This window comes from Pimephales promelas, chromosome 12 (assembly GCF_988280905.1).
Source record: "Pimephales promelas chromosome 12, fPimPro1.hap1.1, whole genome shotgun sequence".
NCBI lineage: Eukaryota > Metazoa > Chordata > Actinopteri > Cypriniformes > Leuciscidae > Pimephales > Pimephales promelas.
Genome location: NC_142780.1, coordinates 26,163,750 through 26,182,254, shown reverse-complemented (window position 1 = coordinate 26,182,254; position 18,505 = coordinate 26,163,750). Strand labels below are relative to the sequence as shown.

The 18,505-nt window shown below is 36.3% G+C and overlaps 1 long non-coding RNA gene across 1 annotated transcript; it reads right to left on the bottom strand.

Moving 5' to 3' along the window:
* Positions 1-7,552: 7,552 nt before the first annotated feature.
* On the bottom strand, positions 7,553-18,000 carry LOC148977029 (uncharacterized). The gene is made up of 3 exons (XR_016145764.1): positions 17,813-18,000; positions 11,464-11,604; positions 7,553-9,297 (listed from the first exon to the last, which is right to left on the bottom strand). It is a non-coding gene; the product is annotated as an uncharacterized LOC148977029 (long non-coding RNA).
* Between the last annotated feature and the right edge of the window lie 505 nt (positions 18,001-18,505).

The window sequence follows — 18,505 nt, the reverse complement described above, 5'->3', positions numbered from 1 at the left end:
GAGGACCAAAATGTGTTACGTCATATTTTGATGTGACCAATGACTGTCGATTAGAGATTTCTGGGATTTGTAGTAGGCCTATGCTATAATGGCAGCTGCGTAATAAGATCGTAGTCCTAATTTACTTTTAAATGACTGGCATAAATGACCACCGCCTTCATGTTTACATAGTACAACGCTTATTTATTAATAGAAATCACCATAAATTATAAATGGCCATTACAAAGCACTGGCAGCCTATAGAATAGCTTAATTTAGAGGAATAAAATATGACAACTTATATGAGACTAGCAAATTTATTTTCCTTAAAAAGTAACTTAAAGGCAATATGAGATGAGGCTTTATTAATGTGACCTCACCCATCTGGTCATGCAGAGATATAGACAGCCCAATAAATGATTAGAACAAAGCAGCAACGTGCATATGACCTACTTTACTAATTGTTTTTAGAGAAAAGCAATCTGGCAATTAACAGTTGACTTGGCATTAGTGATTGTTTTGCTTCTGTTCTTTCCGATGCCTCAGTGAATCCTCTGTCATCGCATGAACTTTAGCTAAATGGCAGAGCTGATAGTCTCAGCACTGTGTTTCAAGCTGACTTGTTTTTACTGTCTTGTGGCTGGTGTTTGTTTTCGTGTCACTGAATGGACTTGGCCACTGCCTGTTTGGAATCAGTTACTTGTTTTGACTAATGCATAAATATCACAAATGCAAATAACGGAGATTATAACTATTATTTGATTTGATTTGATTATAACTATATAGAAATAACTATTAATAACTTAATAGCAGATGCTCTTATCCAACACTTAATGGCATACATTTGCAATACATTTATATAATTATTATAATGTTGCCTTACATCATTGTATGCATTATATATATATATATATATATATATATATATATATATATATATATATATATACACTCAGTTAAATATCTCTCTAATATTTTCTTTGTAGGCCTCATCTCTTTCCAAAATTGCTTGTATCATGCTCTGCCAGTCTCCTCATGCCCCACCCTGGATCTCATTCATCCTGTGTAAGGGGGGAGACATTTAGTAAGCTGCCCAGGGAAAAGGGGGAGCAGATGGTGCTTACATGCCTCGCCCTGTCTAGGGTCTCTGGTGTCTTACACAAAGACACAAAGAAAGCTGGAAGAAAATCCTGCCAAAAAACTTTTTGGCTGGTATTACTGGGGCCAGAGGCTATCATTAAAGCTATTTCAGCATTTTAAATTAAATTCATAGGCCTTTCAGAGACTTGCTGCACGTGTTGCTTATCACACATGTTGCTGATTGGCAAAGGAACGATAGTGTTTGAACGCATCATGTAAGTATTTATCAAAACTACCTATCCAATATATATATATATGTAACATTCAGACAACAGTCCAATGGTTTTAAGGTTTAAGTCTTTTAGTATACAGTATTAAAGTGTCAATACAAATTGATCATGATGAAAAACACCACGTCCTATTGATCTTCCTTTGTTATGTGTCAAACTTATTATAATTGGGATACAAACCTAAACTGATACTTGATCTGTAAAAATGTTCTTAAAAGCCAGTCTATCCATAGACGTACGTGCATTTTGACTGACCCGCATGTGGACCAGATGTGCATAGATAAATGCCAAAATACATTCTGATAAATGCATTGGAACATCTATTGGCAGGGTTGAGGATCAAAATGTCTGCAGGCAGACAGACGGATAGATATGTGCGTTTAATTTCCCACCGCTGACAGTGACCCAGTTTGTAGAACCACTGAGCGACAGAGAGACTCTCTCTCTGAATACACACCAGCCTGAATAGATATACAGATAAAAAAAAAACCTTCTATTTGAATGCTGGTCTACTTCTAATATGCATTGTTTGCTTTTTTGAGACAGTTTTTTTTCCCAGTGCCTAGGCTGAAGTCATCAAATTTTTAGTTAGCTTTTTGGATGATGTCATGAAACGTAATGCCAGGGTGTTATGTAATGTTTCTCCTCTTTGGAGTGGGGGATGTTAGCTTCCATAAGAGTGATGCCCCTCCCATACCCTAACCACAACAACATATTGGTCGGTCGCTCATGCTTTCTTCACACAACCACATCCCCTCCCATTGTCCTTCTTCTCCCAAAGCCCCCCAGAGAAAGGAAACAAATAGAAAAGACAACAAATAGAAAATATATACAGTATATATTTAAAAATGAGTAGCCTTTGTGAGGGCCCCTGTCATTGTCTGGCTGTATCATGGTAATTCGTCACTAATGTATTAAGCAGTTAATGCAGCATTTGTTTGCCGTTACCTCACTAGAATCCAAGTTTAACATGTGAACTGTGCTGCCTCCATTAGAGGGTGAATAAGCTTGTGATAAATTACAGATTAATGAAGCACTCCTCTCTCTGTTGATGTCCAGCCAGCCCCACTCCAGAATTTATTTATTTATTTATTTATTTATTTATTTATTTATTTATTTTTTATGAAATGAAAGTGAACCTGACATTGTACATTTTGATGTTCATGTAAAAGGTAATCATATATGGATGATGGCCCAACTGCAGATCCGCAGAACCATACGTCATAGCAGTATGAGGACGACAGACTAGACCATTTATATAATATATATGGTATATATATATATAAAATCAAATACTAGGCTTTAATATAGACAAGAATTATGTTTTGTCCAATTAACAAAAGACAATACAGTACTATTAACAAATGTTAATACTGTAATGTTTTTAAAAGTTTAATGATAAATAAAATGATACTTTATCCATTTTGTTAAATCAAAAGATTAACAATATAAATTGAACAAAGCTTAAAAAACAATTAAAACAAAGCTTGAGCATTTGAACATTTAATTGAATATAATTTTTTAATACTCAACCAACAATTTTTTCAGAAACCATACAAAACAATTATATGAGACTGAAAAAACAAAAATGATTTATTTGAATAAAATTAGTTTTTTTCCTCTAAATCAAAATATTGTTATGTGCTCCTATACAGTAGGTGAAATAAAATACAATTAATGCAATTCTCATGGTCAGAAAATTTAACCAATGCTGTATACTACGCCAACAACAAATTAAATCACAAACCATGAATATGTACTCTAACAAAGTGATACAATTTAACTGTAATATAATAATAGCCTACCTGATCAAGCCTTCATCACAATTCTCGCTTCATCACATTTATTATATACTTTTTACAATAGGCTACAGATTGTTTCAAAGCAGCTTTATGGGGATAATAATGCAACAAAGTTTATCTCAGCAGATCTAGAACAAAATAGTGTCATAATCCAGCTGTTTAACCCCCCCCCCCCCCCCCCCCCATTACATTTCGTACATACAGCTCCTTTAAGTTTAATTGGACATACCCCACAGCGCCTCATTTTTGACAGAAAGAGCGAGTCTACTCAATGGCAGCATCCGAAAACTGATAAATGCTGCCTTGGAGGCCGCATTCCAGGTCAGAAGGCATAGGCACATCTCCTGAGATTAGGGCTGTCAAATGATTAATCGCATCCAAAATAAAAGTTTGTGTTTACATAATATATGTGGGTGCACTGTGTATAATTATTTTATATATATAAATACACACACATGCTTGTATATATTTAAGAAATATTTTCATGTATATTCTGTAGATTTATATATAAATAAATATATTAATATTTTATATGAATATATTATATATATAATATAAATATGTTTATATATTAATATTTTTTTCCCTTAAATATACATGCATGTGTGTGTATTTATATATAGGCTATACAAATAATTATACACAGTGCACCCACATATATTAGTAAACACAAACTTTTATTTTGGATGCGATTAATCGCGATTATTTAGTTTTTTTAACCGCAAAGCCTACTTGTAGCTACCTATGTAGCTTACTGATAAAAGGTTTCAACTAAATGTATCAACTGAAGTTTGACTATAGCCTACTATTGTGGACAATATTTCCTTGCTAGGCGTAATCATTACAGATGATTTCCCCCACCATAAAGCACACTGTTCCAGGAACAGATGACATTACACCCAACAATGAGACTAGTCTCTACACAATCTAAACTGTTCTCCTTGGCACTTTTCCTTTTGTGTCTCTCCCAATGGTGCCCAAGTGGAAAAATACCAGCGTCTCCTAGGAGGGAGCGTTGACGGTTGCTCCAGTATAAAGTTGTAATGCTGGTAGCCGCCTCGATCAAAATGCACAATGGAGATGCAGATATCAGATGCCTAGTTTTCTCCGGCCCAGAACGGCCCGCCAACATTTCAACAAAAGATCTGATTATAACGGTCAAAGCGGGTGAGCTGAATACCCGCCTGTAGTTGGTCACAAGGTGGGAGGGGGTAAATTCAGTTGAATCTGTCTCCTAGTCTTTTATCCCTATGACACCAAACATGTACACACATTGTAAACCGACCAGGGAACAAGTGCGTGCTGTATAACAAAACTCACGACAGCAATTGAACTTGTTTTTAGTTACCTTTTTAATTACTGTTACAATCCTTAAACGTATGACATTGACACATGTAAGCCGGTTCTTTTTAGAGAATCAAACATGGGCAATCGGGGCAGTCTGATTCTTGAATGAATGGCTAATTGAAACTAAATGAGTCGATTCTGTTTCGTGAATAAAACACATAGGCCTACCAGTTTACAACTAATAGCTGGAGCTAATAGCTGGAGCTAAATGCAACTAACCAAATAATTATGCAAAATAAAAAGATGTGTCAATTACTAACAATATACTAATAAAATACTAAGAAAGGTTTCATTATTATTCTTATTATTCTTAATATCATTATTCTTGAAGCATTTTTGCTCATCCCTAATTAATTATTATTAAACAATTTTGGGACTGTGTTTGGTTGCCACCTCTTGTCCAATGTAAATTATAATGCAAAACCATGCAGCTGCAAATCACTTACTTAAACCAGTACAAATTGTAAACCAATGAAATCCTCTTTTCCCATCTTGGATCATTGTAGCTTTTGGCTGGAGGTCTGACTTAATGTTTGTCTGCATGTCTTTTTCTATCATTGCACCTCTGCTCTGTCTCTCTTATCCATTGCACTCACTTTGGCTCTCCCCTCCTCCATTTGCTCCATCTCTCACTTTCTCTCTCTACCCCAGGCAGCATGACTGGCACGTTAAACGGCATGTGCCGTGAGTCTGAGTTGGTACTGCCACCCCATGCCCCTGCGCATTTGCAACAACACAACAAATCCCTCTTGCCCGGTACAGCCAAAATACTATTAGGCTCAGGACCAAAGAAAAGGTCACCCCAGTCAGACTGATCTTACGGAAGATCTGAGGGTGCCATGGATGGAGTCAACTGGGGTTGCGAGTACTAGTTGTGCTTTCACACGACATGTAGTTATTAGCATGCCTTTTGTCTGCACCGCATGTGGGCAGATGTGATAGTAGCCCGCTGCTGTGAGGATGTAGCCTTTGTTTTCAGCTTTGCATCAGGCTACACCCATCCCACCTCCACATAGTGTCTCTCCATGTCAACAGCATGCGAGCAGTTGTGGATCTTGCATGATTTCTGAAAACATCAGATGAAATAGTCTCGCGCAGAGTTTTTTTTAGCAATACGATGCATTTTCTAAGCCTAGGTGGTTTCCATGGCAACATGTTACCATAGCAATTGCACAGGCACCATTATTATTGGCTGACACTCCCTCGCAGCATATTTGGGTGGCTACATGCAAGCTAACGCTATCCTCAGACAGCCAGACACAAAGTCAGTCCATGTGCTCGATATAGCAAGGGAAGGTGTCCCAAGCTGTATTTGATGTCTCACTGAATCTGTATTATATTATCCCTTATATAGCTTGAATAATGAGTGCATTAGTATTCAGTAAATTGGGGATTTTGTCATTTCTGTCCTTTCATATAATTTATTATTTTATAACATGTGTGTTTTAAAAATATACATTCTATTATCAGGAATACATGTGAAACAGGTTTCATTACATTTACAAATATCTGATTGTACATTAATTAATGATCTAAACCTAGATTTAGATTCATCTAGATAATAAATATTATATGTATTATAGAGCCCGACCGATAAAGGATATTGAAGGCCGACACCGATAGAAATATTTGTTGGTTTTAAAATCCGATATTCCGATATATATTTTTTTTTCAGAAACACGCCTCAAAACATTAACAGATTTCCCTAACATTAATTATTTGTAGTTATTTGTGAGTTTTAACCAAAATAATATGATAATGCATTTTAAGACTTTTTTTAAATTATTATTTTAAAGTGAATTTATCAGTGTTTTTTTTTATTAAACATATTCATTAAGTTACAATATTGTCTTTTAACATGGTTGGAATTATGTTTTGACCACCAAGAAGCCTCGAAATATACTGTAATATTCAGCTCAGAAACAACAGAACAAATGCAAACTCTATTTCCTATCCTAGGGACGTTCAGCTTATTATTATGTGATACAGTGGAAGCAAATGATAAGACAGAAAAAAATTCTGTATCATTTACTCTAAACTTTTTGTTTGGCATGATAATCTGCATTTCAGGTTTAAAGCTTATTTAGACAAATTTAAGAATAAATGAAATGATCAGGGCCTATATAAACCTTCAAGTGTCCTTTTCATTGTGGATTCATCACAGATCTTAAAATGTCAGAGTGGCACAGATGGGCAGATGTTTAAAAGGGGTTCTTATCACGATTAGAAGTCTCCTTTAATCTTGATTGGATGGAGTCTGGATGTTGCCCTCATCAAACCTCCATTAGACAGCCAAGAGCAGGACGGACTCCATAATATCAGCAATATATCACTGTCGTTTTTGCTTAGTAATCAGTAAGACTGAGGCCATATGATGAGCACTATACAAAGATGTTTAGGACGATTCATTGAGAGTGTGATGGAAAACGTATTGGATGAAGGCTGCAATCATGATTGTTTTCAAACGTTTTTATTAACAGAAACTGGGAGTGTTTATATTAAATTACACTAGGCTACATATATGTAGGGGGAGAGGGTATGATTTGCTATGTTTGCTAAATCATAAACTAATAATGAACTAACTCTGTTAAAAGCACAAAAGGATGATACAAATAGCCCCTATTGTAAAAGGTTTCAGTAAATACATATTTGTAGCATAATTACTTTGGGTTAGCATGACGATTCTAGCATGAACATATTTGACGTGATTTTTGATTTGTGTTCTGCTGAAGAAAAATAAAAGGTTTGGAGTGACATGAGGCGGGTATAAATAATGAATTAACTTCTTACCAAAACACTATTCTCAAACGCTGCACTGTCATGACTTGTTTCCTACAAATCCTCATTTACGCTGACTGCCAAGGCTCACAGACCATCTCAGCATCTTATAATTGTTTTCACCCTGACTTGTTTACATCTACTGCTTGGGTGCTATGCCCAGATATAGATATAAGAATCCATTTGTATTGATTATAAGCACTTAAAACCAGCTTCACGACACGTGCCTCTTTACTTCCTGTAAAAAGCCAAGCTAAATGTATTATGGCATATATGTATGACATTAGACTTTTATTGCAGAGAAACACATGGTCACCCTCTTATTGTTTCATATTGAAAACATATGACGTGTACAGTAGCTTGCAATGTCCACATGCAAACAGTGGCTCCACCTGGTGGTGAACAGACAGCACTTAATGCATTTAAAAGGGTTCTGAGGTACAGCGAGTTTCAATTGATTTTTCTACTGGCGCCATTCGGTTTAATACGTTCTCGATATTTGTGTATATACATAAAGAGCTTCACAGATTCACTGTCTTTGTAATGGTAGATACAATACACACATTGTGTGACTTCATCGATGTGTTTTTAACAGCACAGTTACTGCAGTGTAAAAACATACAAAGGCAATTTTATCCCAGTTTGGCAATTACAACATTTTACATACATTAGCAGTTATTATCAGCGTATAGAGTATAAACGATTATGTAAAATAAACACACGTATTAAAATAGACAAAAATCGACATCCCAAAACGCCCTGCGCTTCATAAATAATACACTTTTCACACTTATGACACAGACAATAAAAAATATCTCCCTCGGCTTGTCAAACATCAAAGTCATTTTCCTCCATTAAGTTTGCATGTTTCAGACCTTAAAAAAGGCTATGGCTCTTGGACACTCTTGCACCACATTTAAAGAATACAAGTCACGGTTTTATCATATTGTTTAGATTAGCTCAATTATTAACTCGAGTTCATATGTATCTTCAAGAACATATATTTTCAACTGACATCAAAGATCTAAACTTAAATATACAGTATATTGTAAGTACGCTTCCTTTCGGTAAGGACACTCTATACATCAACATATAGTATATGAGAGGGTTTTTTTTAGTTATAAAATCATTTACACACTGAGATTACATTAGTTTAGCATTTTTATTCATTTTAATATGCTAAACCATTAAAATTTAAGTTTGGAACCAGTGTTCATTATTTTCTCAAAACGCTGCAAACAATTTTTTTCTTATCATACTCTGAACTTTCCATTTCCCTTTCAGCCTTTTCATACTGTATTTTGCACCCCAGGTTTGGCAGTTATGATTCATTTAATCACAAATATTTTTTCCCCAACAAAGCAAACTTTTGTATCCTTTTTTTTTTTTTTTTTTTTTTTGAAGGCTGAAAAAGATAGTGCTACATGACGCTTGAATATTCACACACATCTGTTTGTATCTTTTAACCGTTACCCTTTCCAAAGACAGGCGATTTCCAAAGACACATTACTAAGATCACATAATATCATACAATATCAAACCACAACTGGATGTATACGTAACTCACAATAGTCATAATTAGATAGAAAGCTCATAAAAAGAACAGCATTTTGTCAAACAAATGTGTAAAATTTATTAAAGCGTTCTCAAGCAGGTCCCACCATGTTTTGGCTTCACGTGTTTAAAAAAAAAAGTGAGGATTGCTCTTCGACTTCCTTTTGCAAGTCTGCTTCCTTTCCTGTTTTTTGGACATTCTATTCTTTCATTGCACAGACCCTTTGAAGACCTTGTCTTTCATTGCAGATTTTAGCTGCCCTCTGTTTCTTCCCATAATGCAGTCTGACAGGCATCAGGAACAGTTGGTAGAGGATGAGCTCCAGGGGAAAGGCGAGGGCGGTCGAGGCCCCATCTCTGTGGTCTAGGCATAGACTCAGCCACCTAGGAGCCCTCCTTCACCTCTGGGCTCTCTGTGGGAGTGGGGAGTTCCTCCGTAGACGGGGATTGAGCATCACCTGGACCGTCTGAAACAGAGAGACAAATAACACAGGGGAATCATAGCAAATTCATTACTGAAAATATCATTGTTCCCTCACTTTTTGAATGTAAAGTGCATTCAAATAAAGTGCGATTGATTCATTTACATTTAGCTGACGCCTTTATCCAAAGCGACTTACAATTGCTATATATGTCAGAGGTCGCACGCCTCTGGAGCAACTAAGGGTTAAGTGTCTTGCTCAGGGACACATTGGTGTCTCACAGTGGATTCGAACCCGGGTCTCTCACACCAAAGGCATGTGTCCCCTTGGTGGTGAATCAGCACAGGAGATTCACTAATCACCTGTGAACCAGTTGAAAATTTACAAGGTTTACTAGACACAATAGGAATATTTCAAATAATAACAAAACAGGAAAATTATATTTACGTGTATAATTATTGCCATACTTTAGTGGTATCGACACTCATCCGAAGTCTCAGACAAGCGCGCAAATATTGAGTTCTCTTTCAAGTCTTCTTCGATGGACAAATTCACACAAAAATGATGTCAACATGTCCGCCGTGATGAGTATCCTAGCAGACATAGTCTGTTATGCCGGCTTAAGTGAATTTATACGGCAACGCTTGTGTATCAGTATTTTGGATTCGTGCATTGTCTTAAAGTGACAGTAGCTTAATATTCCTGCTGTCTGTGTTGGTAATATTAATCAAACAACAAAAGACAAGGAATCACTCACTGCTCTTGATTGAATAGCTTTTGTAACTTTAATAACGATTAATCTTTAATTTATAGTCAAACATGCAATGTTACTTTAAATTTGATGATTACTTTATTCAATTTCTGTACCTGAACTATTGTTAGACCTACCTGAACAACCTGAAAAGCATGCACTGCTTATTTAATAAGTATCTTTGCTCTATTGTACTTATTTTAGGGGTGTAACGGTACATGTATTCGGATTGAACCGTTTCGGTTCGAGGCTTCCGGTTCGGTACGCATACAAACCGAACGATTGCTTGGACCATTTTTCTTGCCGGCAAAATTCGTGCTGACGCGGCCAACACAACGTTGCGCAACATCAAATGGCAAGCGTAATGAAAGCAGAACGAAACTGCGCTAACACTGCTCGTTATGTGCTTCACGGATCGTTTATTAGTTCAGACCAGCAACATCTGTGCAGCGCGAGCCGATCTCGATCAAGCAACACTGTTACCACACAGCGCTGAGAGATCCGGTAAAGAAAACATTTGAATTCGCCACTGAGGTAATAACATCGCTGCGAGATCTAGTGAGAAGCACTCACATTTCTCCGTTATTAACCGTAGATCTCTTTTAGATCAAACAGCGCTGTCATGGAAACCAGGAGAAACATTGTGCTGTGAATGAACTAGTTTCTTCCACAGACCAGCAACATTCACCATGGATTTAATATAGTAACACTAACTGGAACCAGTTTGGCTGGAATGGTGAAATGCTTTCAAGTACTTCACACATCTTTTTCCAGCACTTCAAAATTCAAATATTATATAAATAAATATATATTTAAATGTTATTTTTAATGTGATGACCAAAACATTATTTGTTCATCCTTCAAAGATGACCCCCATTTAAAAACCTGAAAGTTTCAAGATCTAGGAAAACTCACACTTATTTAAAAATATTTTTTCTTTAAACAAATAGGAAATTTCTCTGGCATTTCTTTCTTTTTGCTGTATCGAAAACGTACCGAACCGTGACTTTAAAACCGAGGTACGTACCGAACCGTGATTTTTGTGTACCGTTACACCTCTAACTTATTTGTGTTTTTATTTTCATTTTACAGTAGTCCTTTTCTCCCTGAACATAGCACATAGCGAAGCGCATCAAAACCGTGAACCTAAAACCGTGTTACAAACCGAAGCGTGAGCGATTTGAACCCTTGCACCACCCTATATATATATATATATATATATATATACACATACACACACACACACACCAGAAACACACATTCATTATATATTTACATTTATTTGTATACTAGATGCAAATATGACAGCACTACTTCATTTTCATATTTTTAAATATTATATATATATATATATATATATATATTTATAGTTATATTTTATATATATATATATAATTTTATACTTTGTATTTTATTTAATATATTTTTTTTTAATATATAATAATGTAAAAAAGAGTTACCTGTGAGGGACAGTTCTGCCAGTTTAAGAGGCAGATCAGGAGGGACTCCAACAGGAGAGCCCAGGATGTCGGGCAGTGCATTACGGCGACCAGAGCGGCCCGATGAGGCAAAATCCAACACCGGCTCCACTTCTGTCATCGCTAAAGAAAAAACAGTGCACACACAAGGCTTGCAAACGGTATTTGAATAACAGATAGTTATCTGAATAAAGCACATGGACATGTCTTTTCTGACCACTAGATGGAGGTGGCACCCCAGAAATGTTTTTCGCCCACAGGGGGAACAACAGAATTATATAAGCAAACATTTTTATGCTTGACCCATCTCGACGGTTTCACCGTGGCCCGAGGCTTGTCTTTCACAAGCACAAATAGGCCACTACACAGAACGCAAAGCCTTCCCAAATCACGCTCCATTCTCTCTCAGTCAGGAAGCAGTTGCCTTGGCAACAAGATGGATCACCTATATTGCATAGCAACAGGTAATCTCTTCTGACATACAGCGCTGAGATGCACTTTTGCTCTGTTTTCTTTTGACACGGCTGTTGCAAGATTCAATTCAGCTATTTTTCCATTTGATCCCAGTCTCTGTGTGTGTATCCACTCACATACCGTATGTGAACACTTGGGTGGACGGACATGAACATATGCATGATCTCGCATCCCCTGTCTTAGCATATGCTTGCCCAAACATATGTCTGTGCTTAAATATAGTGAAATTCACATGGCACGAGTGCGTCTTTTGACCATCCAGACCAGGACCAATCTGCTAATTAAATCAAGGCTTATTCAAAAAGCTTATAATATCTTGTCCACATTCTCACACTCTGTTTTACACACTGTCAAAGTAACTTGCACAAAAAACAGACTAATAAATCAGTGTGTACATATGCTGTAAATCATTGACACCCAAGGCCATGGAGAACATGAACTAAAAATTTAATGTCGGTCTTTAACGCAGAGGAACATATCAAAGATAACATATCTTTACGATAGCAGACTTAAAACGTCACACTTCAATTGTTCGCATGACTCAAGTGTTTATTGCAGTGTAAAAGCAGTATAATTCAAACACTTATCATCTAAAAGCATTACAATTATTGTTTATGCACTGTTACACGACACCATTTTCATCTACAAACGGAAAACTTTTATGACAACAGTGTTTTAGGAGATAACGATGCCATTATCATCTCCATGTAAACAACAAAAACACAAATTTGTGAAAACGTTGACATCATACATATGTAAATTACTTGTTCAGTCTATAGGCGTGTAGTGTTTCTTTACAAAGTAACATCGCCAACTACTGGCCTGGCAGCATAATACAGCGTTTTTAGTCATTTTCACATCTGTGTGAATGAGGATCGCTATGACAATCTTGTTGTCTGTGTGCAAAAACCATTCTCGTTTTTAGCACATTGTTGACGTAGAAAAATGTACCCTAATTTGCTGGAGTAGGTTCTACAAAAAAAAAAAACTACTTCATTTTTACAACTTCAAAGTTTCACATTTAATTCAATGTGTAACTTGCAGTGTCTTTGTAATTGTTTGTTAGTAAATTGTTTGACATTTGCTATCAATTTCTGAGTGAAAATGGTTTCTACACTAATTTGTGTGTGCGTGTTTTTTTACTTTGGCTTTCATGCAACTCATCTGTTTTTGTTTTGTTTTTGTACGAATGGGATATTATTACTTTTCAAAGCATATTTTTGCCTGGTGGACAATAAAAAAACGAATAGATTTACATTGAATGAGGCACCAGAATATTAGAGACCTGAGGGTGGGATCTTCTGACCTGAGACATTAACGTTGTGTCCGAAATCTTGTACTGTCTGAGTAGGTATGACATTTGAATTTGAAATTACTCTGCAACCATTAAAAAAGTATGTTCTATATAGTATGAATATGGGTAAGATGAATGGAATTCGGATATACAACATTTGCAATGTTGTTACCGTCACATGACTGACCAGTGTCAGTTGTGTCGCTTCACTGCCATTCATATATCCTCTCCTGTGGCCTCCCCCTCCATCGAATGCGCCCTTCAGAATCTCACCGGAAGTAGTAGGTCATCCAGGGACTTTTCGCCCACTGTTTTCAAATGCTATGCTTTTGGACATATAGGTCTACTACACTTTTGATGTACTGTTTTTCCAACGCATTCTCATCCCAGGGCGTCATATAGGTGACGCTTTTGAAATTTTGTCTAAATCCGATACACATGGCACCCTTTCGCGTCAATATAACACGTTTCGCTTATGGGTAGGTTTAGGTCTGGGGTAGTGTTAGGGTTAGACCACTAGGAGGCGCCTTCTGGCCCATATATGTCTGCGTCTCATATTGACGCTAAAGGGTGCCATGTGCGTCGGATGTAGACGCAATTTCAAAAGCGTCAGTATATGACGCCTTGGGATGAGACCGGGCTGGTTTTTCACATACTAAATAGCAGGGAAGTTTTTATGACTCAGCGTGAGAAACCACATAGCAACCAACCAAAACACCTTAGCAACCACATAGTAAGACCTTGGCAATGGCCCACAATACCCTAATGTCTGCTAATGCTATAAAATATAAAAAGGATTATGCAAGGTTCTCTCAGCCAGTCCTCAAGAACTCTTCTTGGGCTATTAAACACTAATCACTGGTAAAAGCACATCTAGGCTAACTAAAGACAGCATCACTTCCTCTCTCATTCTGCTTGTCTCTCTCATGGTAGGCTGCCTGACTAGCTGTGGCTTTTGTAGCTTTATAATCCATATTGCATATTGTATGAAGCTGGAGGATTACGGATGAGAGACAACGCTGGAGTGGATCCACTGCACTCCCAGCTACACTCCTAATTTATTATCATTTATTTAAACCTCCCTTTTTATTTAAACTTCTTTGTCCACACTTGCTTAAACACAGATCTTAAACTAAACCAGATGTTATTGCCTCAAATGTCAAGTTTCAAAGAATTGTATGACCAATGCTAAGTAGATGGCAAACATGTATCTAAGCGTGTGGACAATCAAAACTGAAACAAGCCATGCAAGTGTAGTGTAGTCGATCCTTGATTTGAATTGGTTTTTAAATTTTATTATGTTGTTATCTGAGGTCAACTTATGACATTCGCTTGGTTTTTGCATTCAAAAACATAAAAATGAATAAGTAATAGGCTATTTTCTACCCTAGTTTTGAGCCCAGCTGAAAAACGCTCGTTTTTTATGGGCGTCTCGCATTGAAGACTTGGAAGTAAACGCCCACTGCTGTGAGTGGATAACAGCTTTGCATATTATAATGAGTTTCGACTCACTCATCGGTGCACTTGGGGGAAATTGTTTTGAAAATGTCCAATGTTGTAAAATGGCAACCGGAATGATTTGCCCATACATGTTCGACCCAGAGTCTGTGCGTTGTGCAATTCCTGTCGTATCCAATATAGACGGCACAGCACCGTTCTTTAATCTTAATCGAAATCCAGTCTTGCTTACAAAACAATCCTCAGTGAAATGAAACGAACAGACGGACAATGTCGATTAGCTATGATTAGCTATGTGTGTAATGCGCGAATCGGTGGGCGGGGCTAAACCGGCCGTGTTGAATTAGGCGTTGATCTTCTTCTGCAGGAGTGATGTTTTATCCTCTTTGACGTCATAGTTCCCCACTTTGAAAAATAAGTCGTTTGCTGAGCTGTCATTAAAAGCTTTTATTGGACTAACAAGGACGTTTTCCGTTCTGAAACTTACAGGATATTCTTATAATATGATGACCTCTTAGATGTCAAAAGCTCAAAGAAAATTTGATTTCTCAGTTCATCACCCCTTTAAAATCTAATGTACAAGTTGAATCAACTTGTTATTTTATCGTTTTATGTTATTTAATTTATTGTAATTTTATCATTTTTTTAATGAAATAATAATAAAGTTTTTTATACATAAAAATGGCCATATATACTGTATATATATATATATATATATATAATTTTTTAAATAACAAAATAATCCTTTCATGGGAAAGTTGAAAACAGTTTTCTTTGAGGAATAAAACGTTCAAAAGATTCGTTTTTGTTTTTTTTAACAGAAATCGTTTGTAACATTATAAATGTCTTTACTGTCACTTTTGAACAATTGTGTCCTTGCTGAAAACTAAAAATATTCATTTCTTACTTTACTTACCCCAAACTTTTGAGCATCAAGTTAAGAATTTACCAAAATAAATCTGTAAGAAATCTTTAATCTTGAAAATTAAGTTAAACAATATTAAATGTGTTTTTATTAGAAATATACTGTATATTGTACTGCAAAAGTTGACGACAACAATGGCTTTTGCTTTAAATATAAGCCCATTATAGAAATATTAGTTATTTTACTATTTTACCACAGTTTAACCTGTTTGTTGCTGATGACTTGGTTTTTGCTTAAAGATGAATCTCTTGTAAGAAAATAATGGGTTAGTTTGAGCAGCTTGTGCAAAATGATACCATCTGTACCTGTTTGCTTTCTCACACAAATAGGCAAACAAGACACAATTTGTGTTTGGGAAACATAATCTAACCTGCTGTACATTAAACATAATATGTCATACTGTATATTGTGAGTGATATGCACTTTTTGATTGATGTGTTAGTTTTTCTATTAGACTGACACAACAGCTGGAAGCCCAAAGCAATGACCTTCACATTGAAAACCTAATTCTGATAGAGGAGAGACAGTGCACCCAGATTACTGATATTACATTCTGTTGACAGATCTCATTTTGTGATTGTTCTAAATCCACACAGAAAAGCAAAATATCAACAAGAGTCGAAGAGATAGCTTTGCACAAGACAGGAAGAGTGACAGACTTTAAACGAAAGGGTATGTAAGCAAATAGAGGTGTACCGCAGGGGTCACTTTACTTCTCGAAGCATGCAGACTAGACAACTCCAGAACACTTTGGGGATGACCTCATACTGTCTATCAAACTGGACGACACACATTTGGAAATTGCAAAACAACAACATGGGACGAGACAAGAGTGATCTTAACAACTGTCAGGTGATCATTCTCAAGATGATAGTTTCTTCTTTTGCTTCAAGTCCCTATCATCATGTGTCTAGATTAAAATAATGATAATAATATTTTAACCTTGAGTTTTATATTTTATTTAATTTCATTAGAGAAAATTGATCTTAACCCTATCAGAGTGAGGACCTGAATCAGAGCTAAACTGGAGCAGATGATGTCATGTTCATCCTGTAAATTGTGTTTTTTCTACAGTCCTAAAGCAAAGGCAGCTGTGTGTGTATGAAGGTAATTTCTTATAATACTGGTTTCCCTTCCAAGGCGCCATAACGTCTAATGATCTGGAACAAATTTCTCACTATAAAATCATAAGTTGAACATAAATTAAACAATGGACAGACGGTTATAAATCAGTTTACTTCTTTCAGCTGCTCCAACCAGCAGCTGGTGGTATCATGCATGATATTCAAGTCTACTGCCTTCAAAATCTGACTAGATGAAAGCCTCCAAGTAAACAGGATGATACACTAATATTGGCTTCAGATATGACTTGATCTTCCTATTGTCAAATTCTGTCAGCAAATGCAATTTTCAGTATACTGACAATATATTTTACAGTTTCTATCTGCATTTAATGTAAATCTAACATACAAACCTATTTAAACTACTACAATCTTTTTGTTAATATAAAAATATGGGATGAATCAAGTGAGACGGTGAAAGACCACATGATAATTTAAAGTTCAAAATAGGCCTCTCGGGTAATTGTAGCCAACAATAAAATAAAAACAGAGTATGTGTTACCTAGAAACAGAAAACACTATTAGGTAACAGATGATAATTAAACACACACACACACACACATAAATAAAACATAATTTATAAGGTAGGGTAAATAATAGTTAGCCATATAACAGGTTTTTACTTTAGCATTTTTACAGAGAATCTATGAAAGTTGCCTTCGGGTTAACTTAGGCTGAAATTGATCTGACAGCAGTAGGAGCCCATGGGCTATAAACGTTTATGTTGCACACAAGTCCCTTGATGCCTCAGATCTGCTCTGTCACCTTCACATATCGCAATTCAACAGTTTTACAGAGAATCATCTATTCAGAGCGTTTATTTACATTTTTATGGTTATATTATCATCCTTGGTTAATTTTAGTCAACAACAGGGGTGTCCATCCTCCCGATATGTCATTATATAGTGTATATCTTGGGTGCATTTCAGTGCAAGTGATCGTTATTGCAAAGATTTGGATAACGTTTCACCTTAATGATGATAAAGAATGACTTCCATACACTGTGAATGAAGATTAAGCTCACACCGAGCTCGAGGTAGCGAAGAGGGGAGAACTTACCAGCGGTGTATAGATATCCACAGTCCCTGACTGATGCTGATTTTTCACGGTACTGAAGAACTATTGCACCTTTTTCCACGGGAGACGGTGTGTTTTGAAAGCACCTGCCGCGGTCCTAAGGTTTAACACCATCTCGCCTCCCGTTTGCGATCGTGATTTCTATGGATTGACCATAGACTGACAGGGGCAAAGAGGAAGATACCATTAATTATCTGCAGGGGAGACGGTACGCTGCAGCGAGAAGGAATACGGTATAAAATCGTTATAATTTAATATAATCAAAGCTTAAAATGACTAAATAAATATTTTCTGGTTGCTGTTTTTTTTTATTTATTTAATATGTTTTTTTTTCTTCTTTAATTTGATTAGGTCGATTCAACAAGTCCGAGAGGTGGCCCCCCAGTGTTTACTTTAAGCACACTCTACAGCAATAAAATATTTTTTAATCAGCTTAAAATGTCACCGTTCCCAAATGTCTTATAGAATTTTCAGTCACTTAATTTGTAACCTAAGCTATGAGATTAAAATCTTTATCTAACATATAACCGTAATTTTGTGGATCTAATAAAAACTCATGGGAGAAAAAAGAATCATTGATCCCCACCCTGGCACCAACAAGTATAGTAGCCTATGTGTGATATATGGCCCACTTTACATCTCAAACATAGAGATCTCAAATCAGGACCTTGATCC